The sequence below is a fragment of the Cydia strobilella genome, chromosome Z, assembly GCF_947568885.1.
Source record: "Cydia strobilella chromosome Z, ilCydStro3.1, whole genome shotgun sequence".
Classification (NCBI taxonomy): Eukaryota; Metazoa; Arthropoda; class Insecta; order Lepidoptera; family Tortricidae; genus Cydia; species Cydia strobilella.
This window is the reverse complement of record NC_086068.1, coordinates 31,892,602-31,905,216: the sequence shown is the minus strand read 5'-3', so window position 1 is coordinate 31,905,216 and position 12,615 is coordinate 31,892,602. Positions and strand designations below refer to the sequence as shown.

Below are 12,615 nucleotides of genomic sequence, written 5' to 3'. Positions count from 1 at the left end.
GGTGTTTATTATTTCTAAACATCGGCAACCCTAGCGTTGTGCCGGTGCGCGCGGTACGGGGAGCGGCCCGCCGAAGGTCACTCCATTGTATTTTTGTGTAGGTATCAAAACGGTAGGTATTTGCGTTTTCTTTGAGAGATAAGTATCTGTTCGTAAGAACTATTATATAATCTGTGATTGAGGGCTTGAATTTTCCAATTAGGCTTTGAAAATAAGCCAATAGGACGTTTTCAGAGAATGACGAAGTTATGTGCTCCAATCTCCACGCCATGAACTTCGTAGTAAAATTTAGTAGGTAACAAATTTTTGGTCGCTGCTTGTGCTGCAGTAGATATTTCTTCAGGTGTAGAAACAATGTTGTCCTCTTCGTCCATTTTCAATACTTTTTATGAACGCTAAATTGTAGTAACGCAAACTACTCAAAAAATAAGAAATTACCAGAAAAGGCGGGAAACGTAAAAATGTTTTTTTAAGCCCGCTTCAGACTACGCGGCGCGAAGACGCGAACGCGAGTGTGGAGTCGATTTCGCTGATTAGCGAACTAGACTCCACACTCACGTTCGCGGCTTCGCGCCGTGATTCGCGCATGAGTGTGGAGGGCCCTTAATACGCCCACCTTCCATTCCAATAGCGATGATACCAAAAAACGGTATTTTTTATTATGTTGGTAGCAATGAACTTGGTACAAATGTTTTTTAAATAAAAACTGTACTTATGCATTCAATTGTTTGTCAAGTTTGTAGCAATGTATCGGCATGTGGCACCTGCTGCTCTGCACAAGCGTACCGTGTCGTAATGTCTCTAAAACGACACAAGTGCTTTTTTGGGCAATAGACTATAGACTTTTATAAGGAGTAAATAATGTATGTCCTTATATGTACGTTCGCGTCTATCTAAATGACAGATAAAAGTACAAGAGTAGAAAAAACAATAAACGATATTTGATATATAGTGTCAAGCAAATCTTGTCAGTAGAAAAAGGCAGCTAATTTGAAAAATCGCGGGTTAGCAACACTGTGTTCGAATAATTCCAAAATCTATTCTCTATTCTAAAATTAACAGCCCCAAATGAACTTTCATTAGAGAATATCTCGAAAACTATTTGACATCGAAAAATTTTACTAAATTTAACTTGTAGCAAATTTAATCGGCTCAGTCAACGGAGTCAAAAATTGTGCTTATAGCATTTCCCTCTATACCTTCTTATTGCTTGGCCTACCAAACTGTAGTCGCAGATTACAATCACTCGACATCACAGTGTAATATATATAATTTGTTGTAAGAAATGTAAAAAATAGAATAAAATGTGTTTTGAAACCATGTTTATTTATTTTATACTCAATTACAAATTATGTCCAAAATAACAAAATTAAGTTCCAAAATACAATAATTAATAACCTAACAGATAAAATGAACAACGAAACATAATAAACTAAAATCTTCTTAACTATTACAAAAATCTTTGAAATCTTTGAATTTTGAGTTTTGAAATAGAATTGTTGTTTTTTAGTAACCCGACTCTTTCATGCCACTCACTAGTCACTACCCATGTCAAAATACAGTTTTCTAGTACCAATGATCACTGAGCTAAGCCGCGGATGGGCAGTCGGGCAGGCATACAGACAAGCGGACATATTTTACTACGGAACCCTAAATAGCGGGCAAATCAAATATACATACGAAAGCTGTGTATCCCGAAGTCTTTTCTGCTTTAAATCATCGAGCCAGACTTTGTCATACTTCGCTATGCCGCCACGTAGGTTACGCCATTTCGCTCTTTTAATAGGCTAACGAGTAATATAACACAAATAATCCACAGTTTTAGGGTTCCGTACCTCAAAAGGAAATCCTATAAGGACTCGTGCGTCTGTCTGTCTGTTTGTCCGTCTGTCACACCCAAATTTCTCCGAAACTACAGGACCATGCAAACAAATAAATTTTAATCATGGGGGCACTTTTGGGGGGTAAATGAGAAAATTAAAAAAAGTTTTTCAAACTATATCAAATGAAAGAGCTCACTTTAATATATATCTAATATTTTTTTATAATTGTAAAATAATTAGTTTTGAAATTATTTAAGAAAATAGGCAAAAAATGGCCACCCCCCCCCCCCTTTATCTCCGAAACTACTGGGTCTAAAATTTTGAAAAAATACCTATACACAAAATAATTCTTCACCTAATGACAGGAAACCTATTAGAATTGTACAATCAAGCGCGAGTCTTTGACCCGACCCCCTACGGTTTTTAGGGTTCCTTAGCCAAATGGCAAAAAACGGAACCCTTATGGATTCGTCATGTCTGTCTGTCTGTCTGTCCGTCCGTATGTCACAGCCACTTTTTTCCGAAACTATAAGAACTATACTGATGAAACTTGGTAAGTAGATGTATTCTGTGAACCGCACACAAAAATAGAAAAAAAAAAACAATAAATTTTGGGGGTTCCCCATACTTAGAACTGAAACTCAAAATTTTTTTCTTCATCAAACCCATACGTGTGGGGTATCTATGGATAAGTCTTCAAAAATGGTATTAAGTTTTCTAGTATCATCTTTTTTTTACTGAAAAGTTTGCGCGAGATACACTTCTAAAGTGGTAAACTGTGTCCCCCCCCCCCCCCTCCCCCTGTAATTTCTAAAATAAGAGAATGATAAAACTAAAAAAATATATTTGATGCACATTACCATGCAAACTTCCAACGAAAATTGGTTTGAACGAGATCTAGTAAGTAGTTTTTTTTAATACGTCATAAATCGTTAACCGCAATTTACCTTTCACTCACGTTTCACATAAAAAATACATTCTTTAAATTGTGTAATGTACGGAACTCTCGGTGCGCGAGTCCGATTCGCACTTTGCCGGTTTTTTTATATAATGTTTTCTCCGAAACTACTTGACCAATTAAGTTTAAATTTGGTACACGTATGTAAGTTTGTGACCCAAAGTCGGGCATGTAACGCAAACAAATGAATTTTAAACATGGAGGCCACTTTTGGGGGGTAAATGAGAAAATTTAAAAAATAAAGTTATTTAAACTATATCATGTTACATATCACGTGAAAGAGCTCCCTGTGAGAATTACAAATATATATTTTTGGTAATTTTAAAAGAATTAGTTTTGAAATTATTTAAGAAAATATCCAAAAAATAGTTCTTTACCTATAGATAACAGGAAAATCTATTTGAAATGTGCAGTCAAGCGTGAGTCGGACTTAATTACGTAGTCTTTGATCCGACCCCTATGCTTTTTTTTATTATGCTGAGGTAAAAAGATTAGAAGTTGATTAAGAAAATAGGCAAAAAATTACCATTCCCCGCCCCTTATCTCCGAAACTACTGGGTGTAAAATTCTGAAAAAAATACAATAAACAGTAAATAATAAGTTGAGTAAAGCGTTTCGTTGTCGAAGCGATAGCGATTGTCACATTGGCTAGGCCGGCAGACTAGATCAGAATACATATCCCTATAAGCTCTATACTTGACGTAGCACTTGGCATGAAAACTTAGCGTGGACCGACGCTATCGCTTAGGAATCTTGCCATAGTTTGTGCTTACCTATAAATAATAAATAAATAAATATTATAGGGAACATTCTTACACAAATTGACTAAGTCCCACGGTAAGCCCAGGAAGGTGTTGTGGGTACTCAGACAACGACATATATAATACTTAAAATACATAGAAAACATCCATGACTTAGGAACAAATATCTGTGCTCATCACACAAATAAATGTCCTTACCGGGATTCGAACCCAGGACCATCGGCTTCACAGGCAGGGTCACTACCCACTAGGCCAGACCGGTCGTCGATAGATTATAGGAAAACCTATAAGAACACTGATTTAAACTTTTACGAATGTACACATTATTCAATTGTAAAACGGGACTTAATCGCGTATTTAAGTATTTGAATCTTCTCTGAGACCACGGCGACAACTCTGTCCTCGAAACCTCGGAGGTAAATCTTAAAACTTAAATATGCGATTGTCCCGTTTTACAATTTAATAACCTATAAAAAATGTAAGAGAAATTTAACAAAAATGTATGAATTCCAAAGTATATTGAGATATTATCAAAAGATAGGAATCATTGTAGGAATGTAAAAATATATTTGTTTTTATCATTTTACCTTGTTTTTATAATGAAATAATGATTTTATTTTTAAACCTGTGGCGACAATTTTTAGTATTTTTATAAAGAATATAAATGTAATAACATTCAAATACCGTTGCGGTTTCGCGCGATGCGAGCGCGGTGTACAGGTACTTGTCTTATCGCTCGGTTAGTTCCGCCGTAGATCGGCGGCCCGATCGCGCATTGGTGCGCGCTCGGAAATTCCTGTTCTGTCAGTCGGCAATTTACTACTCTCGAGGCTGGACGCATGCGCTCGCGCCGCTCGAGCTAACGGTTATTGCTTACGCGCCGACTCGCTTGCATTATATTCGGTTTGCGTGCGCGCCGAATACGCTTATAATTTTAGTTTTTATGTACTCCTTCTTTATGTGCTATTTCTATCTTCTGTTTCCTCTGACTCTCTCTTCAACTATACTGTGCTGTGCTTTATACACTTACTTCTATTCTTTGTGCTTGTGACTCTTGTGTGCCGTTATTTGACAATATAATAATTAATGTGGAACTAGCTGTTTCACTTATCTCTTTAGGCTAGTTCACCACAAACCTATACGAATATGTAGTGTATGGTACCTAAAGTAACATGGCAAGTTTTCAATATTTGTGCGTATGCATTTCATCTGCAAATCTCCGAGCAATTTGCTTTGTCTACAATTATACTAGACCGTTTATCTGTGACCTTTACAATAGGTTTATGAACCGCCAGTTCTTTAACATTGTTTACGATGCTACGAGTAGATAACTACTAACTAGTATAATAACTTACTACTACTAAATTGTCAAAAACCTGTTAAAGGTACCTACAGTATATATAAGCTACTCTATGGTTTACTTAAAAGGCTAGTGCTGCACTCTGTTGGCAGAACATCACAGAAATATCCCCTAATGACACTACTTTCCTAAATCCGTTCATAGAATTATGAATTATCACTATAAACACCGCGCATAAAGGTAATTTTAGCTCTGAATCCGTCGTTTTAACGCAAAATCAGCGCCATCTCTATCAGCGGTACATTCAATTAGAATTTAATTTATTTACTTATTTTCTCTAGACATCATTATAAGCAACTTCACTCACGCTTCACGTCAAAAAAACATTGTTTAAAATCTTGTGATGTACGGAACCCTTGCGACGCGAGTCCGACTCGCACTTGGGCGGTTTTGTTTAATATCAATAGTTTTCTTTTAGTTTCTTAGTTGCCCAGGCCCGGTAACATGCGACAGTGCTATCTCATTTACTCCGTTACAAATAGACAGTGTGCGCGTTTTAGGTATTGACAGCCTCTTAACATAACTTTGTAGGGTTTCGTAAGGTTTACCAACTTTCGTCAGTCTCTGTTAGCGGTAATCGGTAGGTAAGTACTGCAGTGTGTAGGTATTTCTATTATCGCCGCCACGGCGACTAATCTGTTGCTTTCGTTTTGCCTAAAATAGCCCAGTGTGTAGAGAAGCCGATCAATTGAACAGAACAAACCCAAAATCGTAACGAGAGATCGGTAGATATACTAAATGTGTGCCGTTGCCGTGTGAGCGACGAGGACGAGGGTGACATATTGTGGCAAGTCCACCGGAATAAATCACTGACTGTACCTGAATGGGTATGCAACAAGAATACCGTATTGCTCTAGAATTGTCGTACTAAACTAATACTTTTATCAAATCACACTATTAACCAAAAGGTTTAAATTATTCGTCAGCAAATGTCATCATCTTCCTCGCGTTGTCCCGGCATTTTTGCCACAGCTCATGGGAGCCTGGGGTCCGCTTGGCAACTAATCCCAAGAATTGGCGTAGGCACCAGTTTTTACGAAAGCGACGGCCATCAGACCTTCCAACCCAGAGGGGAAACTAGGCCTTATTGGGATTAGCCCGATTTCCTCACGATGTTTTCCTTCACCGAAATTCGTCAGCAAATGTGAAGCCATAATTCTGGCGTATAAAATTGTGTGTTACGTATCTCAAACAAGAGGTCATAATGTGGTGACTAGGGAATGCAAACCGGTTAACCGAAAAACCAGTTAACCGAGACATTTTATGCTCGGTTAAAAACCGGTTTTTGAAGCCAACAACCGGTGAATAACCGAAATTATATTTATCGTATGAAACGACCTAAAAAGGTATAAAATAGCTTTAAAGTTACATTATTTTAAATGTAATCGTTATGATGTTATGTATTATTTATTATTTTTCAATGTAAAAACCATATTTAAAAATTTTTTTGGAAGTTGTTAATGCCATCCTCATTATTTTTTATAAGTGTCTTATCTCCCTGACAAAACCTGACAGTAGTTAGAATACTTGTAAAGTAAACGTAATATCCGTGAATTCTGTGATGAAACAAACAGCATTTACTAGACTTATATTGACCGTGATTACCTTTTGTATTATTTATGAGCTCCCGATATTTCGACGCATTTGTATTTGTGAATTTTAATGACTTTTCTTACCAATCTTGGCATATAAGAACAATGACGTTCGTAAGTCAGCTATTGCTCAGCATGTCCTTGAGTCGGGTACAAATCACTGGATCGAGTTGCATAGTCCCAAGGTCATTTCAACATAACGCCACTATATACCAAGATTGGTAAGAGAAGCCGTTGAAATTCACAAATACAAAAATTTCAAGATGGGTTTTCAAGTGAAGATGGGTTTAAACTGTCAAATGTGTGGAATCCTGTGATTTGTTCGTGTAAAAAACCAGTGATATCCGAATCAAACACGCGTAGTGACACTGTGAGTATAGTATGCTTGGACAGACCAAAGAGTGTGAACGCGACCAGACCAACAAGTGTGAATGCGACCGATGGTAACGTTGAAAGCGAGCGCAGCCGACCCACAAGAATGAGAGTAGACCGAGCGCGGTCTACACAACTATCTTCAGTTACCCGTGAACATGATGCATGTAACTGCGTCGAAATATCGGGAGCTCATAAATAATACAAAAGGTAATCACGGTCTATATCCCGTCCAATATAAGTCTAGTGAAACTAACCGTGAATCATTCAAAACTCTAAACAGCATTCATTTTCACTCAAAAACGTAATAAAGCGAAACCGTAATTCATCGATGAGAATGACATTAGTTACACATTTATAACAAATTAACTTAAGTTCATAGCGCTATAATGATAACATAGATGTACCTAAGCATGCCAATCGCCTCGTGCAGACTGCAAGTCAGTACGGTGTATTGATGTTAAGTGAAACATTCCAAAAATTGAACGCAGAACAATTTTGTAGCCTACCGTTATTATTGATCCGCGCTGGAACTGGTGATATATGGCGTCAAATTCATTGTATTTATATTTATCCAAGGTACTAGAAGTTGTTCATTTTCACGACAGATTTGTCCCCTACCCATATTTTAAAAGGACTGGGATACTAACTTTAACAGGAGATATAAGTATGTCAGACCAGATATCTCTCAAAAAAACCCTTAAATAAATGGCCATTGGCGTACTTTTCTTGTAAATGTGATGTAAGACTCACGGTGAGTCACGCATGTGCAGCAGTATCGTTGGTTTGTGATTGTGATACGACCGTGCAAGTAGTGAGGGAAATAAATAACTAGACCAACACAAAAAAAACTACGAAACTGTTACCTAGTCAACTACCCAGTTTACCTACCACCAATTTTTATTTTTTATTTTTGGATCTTATCATTATGTGCACATATCGAAATTGAATACTTAATTCCTCATCAATATCATCGCCGATAGTGTAGAGGTGCCATAAAGTAAAGCAGAACATCTAGTTAGAACCCTAAAGCGCTGAAAAAATGTTCAGAAATAATGTTTTGCAATGTTTTTCGTAAAACCGGTTTTTAATCGGTTAACCGGTTTTGTGTGATGTTTTTCGGTTAATAACCTGTTTTGAATTTTGTCCAATTTTTGCATTCCCTAGTGGTGACCGCTTCTTTCATAGAAAATTGTTATATACCTAGAACGTAATGTTTCGCAGAATTTTCATTTAATAGAAACTTTTTTTTCCCCTCACTAGCTCGGAAAGCCGTCTTTTATCCTTTAAAACAAGCGGGGAAAAACGCATTTTATCCACTAGTGGGGAAAGTAATTTGACCTTGGATGGAGCGTGTTTAAGTAGCTTGACAGATAACAAAACGTAAAACGCTCATAATAATGGTTCGTTCGATATTAATTATCATTAAATAAATGGTTTGAGAATCTAATAAAAAAGACCAAATTTAGCTTTATTTAATAATTTTAAGTCATAAACCTTAAATTTCCATAGGAAACGTTAGATTTTTTATTTATATAAATATAATTCTGAACGCACAAGTTGAGTCGAGAGAGTTGAGATGCAATTTCAAAACGCATCGTTGACATTTCATACGTCAGAACAGAAATGTCAACATTGTCAACAATTTTTTTACTTAAAAACACTTCTCACCGTTCACCGACTCACGTAAAAATCAGAATTTCCAGTGTTTTCTGTTATAATATCTTAAAAAAATAAGTGATTCCAGTGATGAAGATGATTTAACGCCTGTGGATGTTGCACTTTCCTCGCTATAGTGAGGGGAAAAGTTTTGTGTTACACACGGGTGCAAATGTATTTTACTTCTCGTGTGTTGAAAGACTCGCTACGCTCAGGATTCTATTTTAGAACCACTCGCTTCGCTCGTGGTTCAACTATAGAATCCCTTCGCTAGCTCGTGTTTCAATTCCACACTCGCGGGTAAAATACAACTTTGCACCCTTGTATAACAAATAACTATTTTTCAAAATCGGTAACTTTTTAGGTACAGCTAAAAGGTCATTGTGTAGAACCCATTAGTTCTAACAGAAAAGTAGGTTAGGTTAGGTTGGAACTGCGAAAAAATATGTTTTCTATGAAATGACAATTCTGCGAAACATTAAGTAGGTACATTCTATGAAAAAAAAACTGCAAAACAAGGTACAACCGTCATAATGTATATAGATCTTTCTCAAGTTATTGAAAAACAATCAAATGAAGAAGACATAAGGGACCATCTGCAAACACCTTTCATGACATGTTTTAAATACATTTATTATTATAAATAAATGTATTTAAAACATGTCATGTCTCATCGGAAGATCAGCGCTGGAAGTCGCCAGCCGCCAGCAGCATGCTGAGATGGGGCCATTTCGTGACACTTTATTTTCACTATGTTCTTTAAATGTTTACGAATAAAAAATATTCTATTCTATTCTATTCTATTCTATTCTAAATGTCTACAGTGATAGTGAATTGCCAGTAAAAGATAGGTAATCGTATCCTATTTCATAAATGACATATCCAGTATTTTATGTTCGTCTATACAGTGCCTACTGATATATACACTGAGGGCGAAATGCGGGTGATCCATTTTTTCCATGAATTATGGCACGGTGGGGACATATGAGCTGCGGCATTGCTAAAGTTTGATATCGTGCCACACTAGGTACTATGAACCACGACACATTTTCATGATATTTTGTCAGCTATTAGCTCTAGCAATACCTTAGGTACATTTAATGGCAAAATGGTAGTATAGTTAGTTTTCGTAATTATATTTTTTTACCGAACCTTGTGCAACGAGGGGAGGTAAGCGAGATTTTATAAACGAGGTCTATAATTCCCGACAGCCGCAGGCTGAAGGGAATTAAAGACTCGAGTTTACAATATTCTTACCCCCGGAGTTACACACAACGTTTTTCATCACACTTACGAAGACAAAACTAAATTTTAAGCGAAATAATTATTAAAAACGGTGACATTTCAAACATTCGTCCGGCCATATTGTCATTTCTTGACAGGTTAGGCATCGAAGGCACAGACCTTCTGCATTCAGCCACTATTGAAGATTGTGGAAACATATTTTAAACGGCTATTAAATTAATCAAATTAAATATTTTTAAACATAAACAAAAATATTTAGGTAATTATAAATGTCAGTATTGTAACAGCAATAGTACATTATGATACAAGTGTGCTACGTTGGTCATTACACACGAGGCGATATTGTGCGCGCGAGCTGTAAGCGAGTGCGCTATAAGAAAGCCGATGTGTGTAATAACCAATGCACACGCGTTTCATACGACGTTTTTCAACACACTTGCAAGGAAAAAACACTCACTTTTCACTCGGTTTTGATGGTAAAAGGCTATCGTTCTCGGCTCTTGCCTCTATTAGAATTGGCAGCGTCCACTTTATGCGTTCTTGTAGGACGGGGAGGTGAGGGCGAAGATAAAAGCCGGCGTTAGGTTAAGCGCGTGTATTTCCAACTTGGAGGTTTTACAATATTAGCACTTGCTTGCCGAGCAAGGCCTAGCAGTGGTAGGAGCAAGCTTGACCTGTGAGTTTTCTACAGCAGAGACACTACAACACTTCAGCAATAGTGAAGGTGTTGTCCCGAGAAGCTACTTGCATTTCTCCTCAAATAATCATCCGAGGGTCATGTTTCTACGTTGCACAGTCGTTAGCGAGATCTATCTCGATCACTGCGCCATCTATTGGTGGGCGCCGTAACTAGTATCCATAGTGGAGTGGTATCGGTGCGGCGGCTGCACTGCCCGTGCGTTGTGTGCTTTACGGTACTAGTAGCGCCATCTGTTGGCGTGTGGTGGTAGGGGCGTTACATTCTTCATTTTCAAGCATTTTCGTCAATATATAAACTAAAAACATGCAAAACTATTCCAATTTTATTACAAATACGGAAAATGGCTGGCGCGTTATTTTTTTTAGGCACGATTCCTATGCGCGCGCAAGGCAAAGGCGCGAACGAAATCGACAAACAGCCAATTAAAAAAAATGTAAAAAAGCTGATATTTTCGTATTTCTAACCGAAGGATGGAGATCAAATCGATAACCTATTATTTTTATTCATTAATCTAATTTACGAGATAATTTAATTTATAAATTAATATTTGGTGAGATAAAACCTCTTTGAACCCTAATAGTTGGTTAAAAAAATGTATTACTCGACCAAATTAAGAAGGCTCCGTTTCCATGCATATAATTAGCAATCAGTTACTTTCTTAACTCAGTCGGATAATATAATGAAAAAGCACGAGTGTTATAATATACTGAAAAACGCGCTTGTTTAATATCTAGGATTATGACCCAAAACTCGGTGGAATAAAAACGTCGTTTTGAGCAAGTGTGTTGAAAAACTCCCTTGTACCTTGATTTTAAACAAAGTATTTTACTTACAACCTACTTGGCTATAAATGGCCGTATTTCACGTTAACTTAGAAGTTAGATTTTTTTACAGCTTCAATTCAAGGGACCATAGACCTGAGCATATAGTCTTTATTTCAACTCGATATCTTCACGCGTTCCCGAGATAAAGGGTCTTGACAGACAGACGGACGGACGGACAGACGGACGGGCGGTCAACAAGATGATCTTATAAGGGTCCCTTTTTTTCTTTTATAGGTACGGAACCCTAAAAAGAAGGTTCAATCAAATTGAATAGGCAACTTAATTTTAATAAAAGATTTCTACTTATTTGTCTTGTTTCAGGGTTTATTATACGACGAAAGTAATATTTTTTTAATACAGTTGCTCAAAAAGTGCTACTATACGTATAGCACAATTGGATTAAGTCTAACCTCGAAATCCTTCCAAAGATGTGAAATTTGGTATGTATGTTAATTAAAGGTCTCTTTTTCATGTCCACACTACCTACATTTGGCATTTGGGGACCTCGAGGAATCGCAGCCATCTTGGAAAATGTGTACCATCCTGGAGAAATTTGCGTTTTACTATAAATATACGTTCTCTATGAAAATATGGTGTAAGGCAACATTAAAGCTTATTAAATTCTACACAAAAAAGTCCTAGATATCATTGCGGAAAAAATACATCTTGTTATAGAAAATAATAGCTAAATCCAGATTTAGCGCTTATACCCTTTCAGGGGATATTCTCTTAATAGGAAACTTGTAGGAATATGAATTCCACTTTTGTCTATACATTTGTACACGTTATGCCCCAATATTAACATTTTAGTCGACTGCGACTTAAACAGAAAGTAGGGTAGGGTAGGGTAGGGTTTAAATACTGATAATGAGTACACCCTGTAGCTCAGGATACTGGACGGATTTTTTTAAATGACATCGGCAGATTCCTCTTGCTTTTCACAACCTGTTTACACTTGTTTTATTAAAGAAAAATCAATAAAGCCGGCTTGAGAGGTTTTTTTTTTTTTTATAAACATTATAGGGACATTCTTACACAAATTGGCTAAGTCCCACGGTAAGGTCGAGAAGGCTTGTGTTGTGGGTACTCAGACAACGATATATATAATACTTATATAGGTACAAATACTTAAATACATAGAAAACATCCATGACTCAGGACCAAATATCTGTGTTCATCACACAAATAAATGACCTTACCGGGATTCGAACCCAGGACCATCGGCTTCACAGGCAGGGTCACTACCCACTAGGCCAGACCAGTCGTCGGATGCCGAATATTAAATCATATTTTTACTTCTAGCGCCTAAACTATTGAGTGG

At 37.0% G+C, this 12,615-nt stretch overlaps 2 long non-coding RNA genes across 2 annotated transcripts in view; one reads left to right on the top strand and one right to left on the bottom strand.

Moving 5' to 3' along the window:
• Nucleotides 1-2,402: 2,402 nt before the first annotated feature.
• Nucleotides 2,403-12,615, bottom strand: part of LOC134754509 (uncharacterized) — a 61,634-nt gene continuing 51,421 nt past the window's right edge. The window contains exon 2 of the long non-coding RNA XR_010128914.1: nucleotides 2,403-2,517. This is a non-coding gene — a long non-coding RNA (uncharacterized LOC134754509). The remainder of the gene's footprint in view (nucleotides 2,518-12,615) is intronic.
• The window catches only part of LOC134754506 (uncharacterized), a 157,206-nt gene continuing 147,030 nt past the window's right edge, over nucleotides 2,440-12,615 (top strand). Inside the window, exon 1 of the long non-coding RNA XR_010128912.1 lies at nucleotides 2,440-2,543. This is a non-coding gene — a long non-coding RNA (uncharacterized LOC134754506). The remainder of the gene's footprint in view (nucleotides 2,544-12,615) is intronic.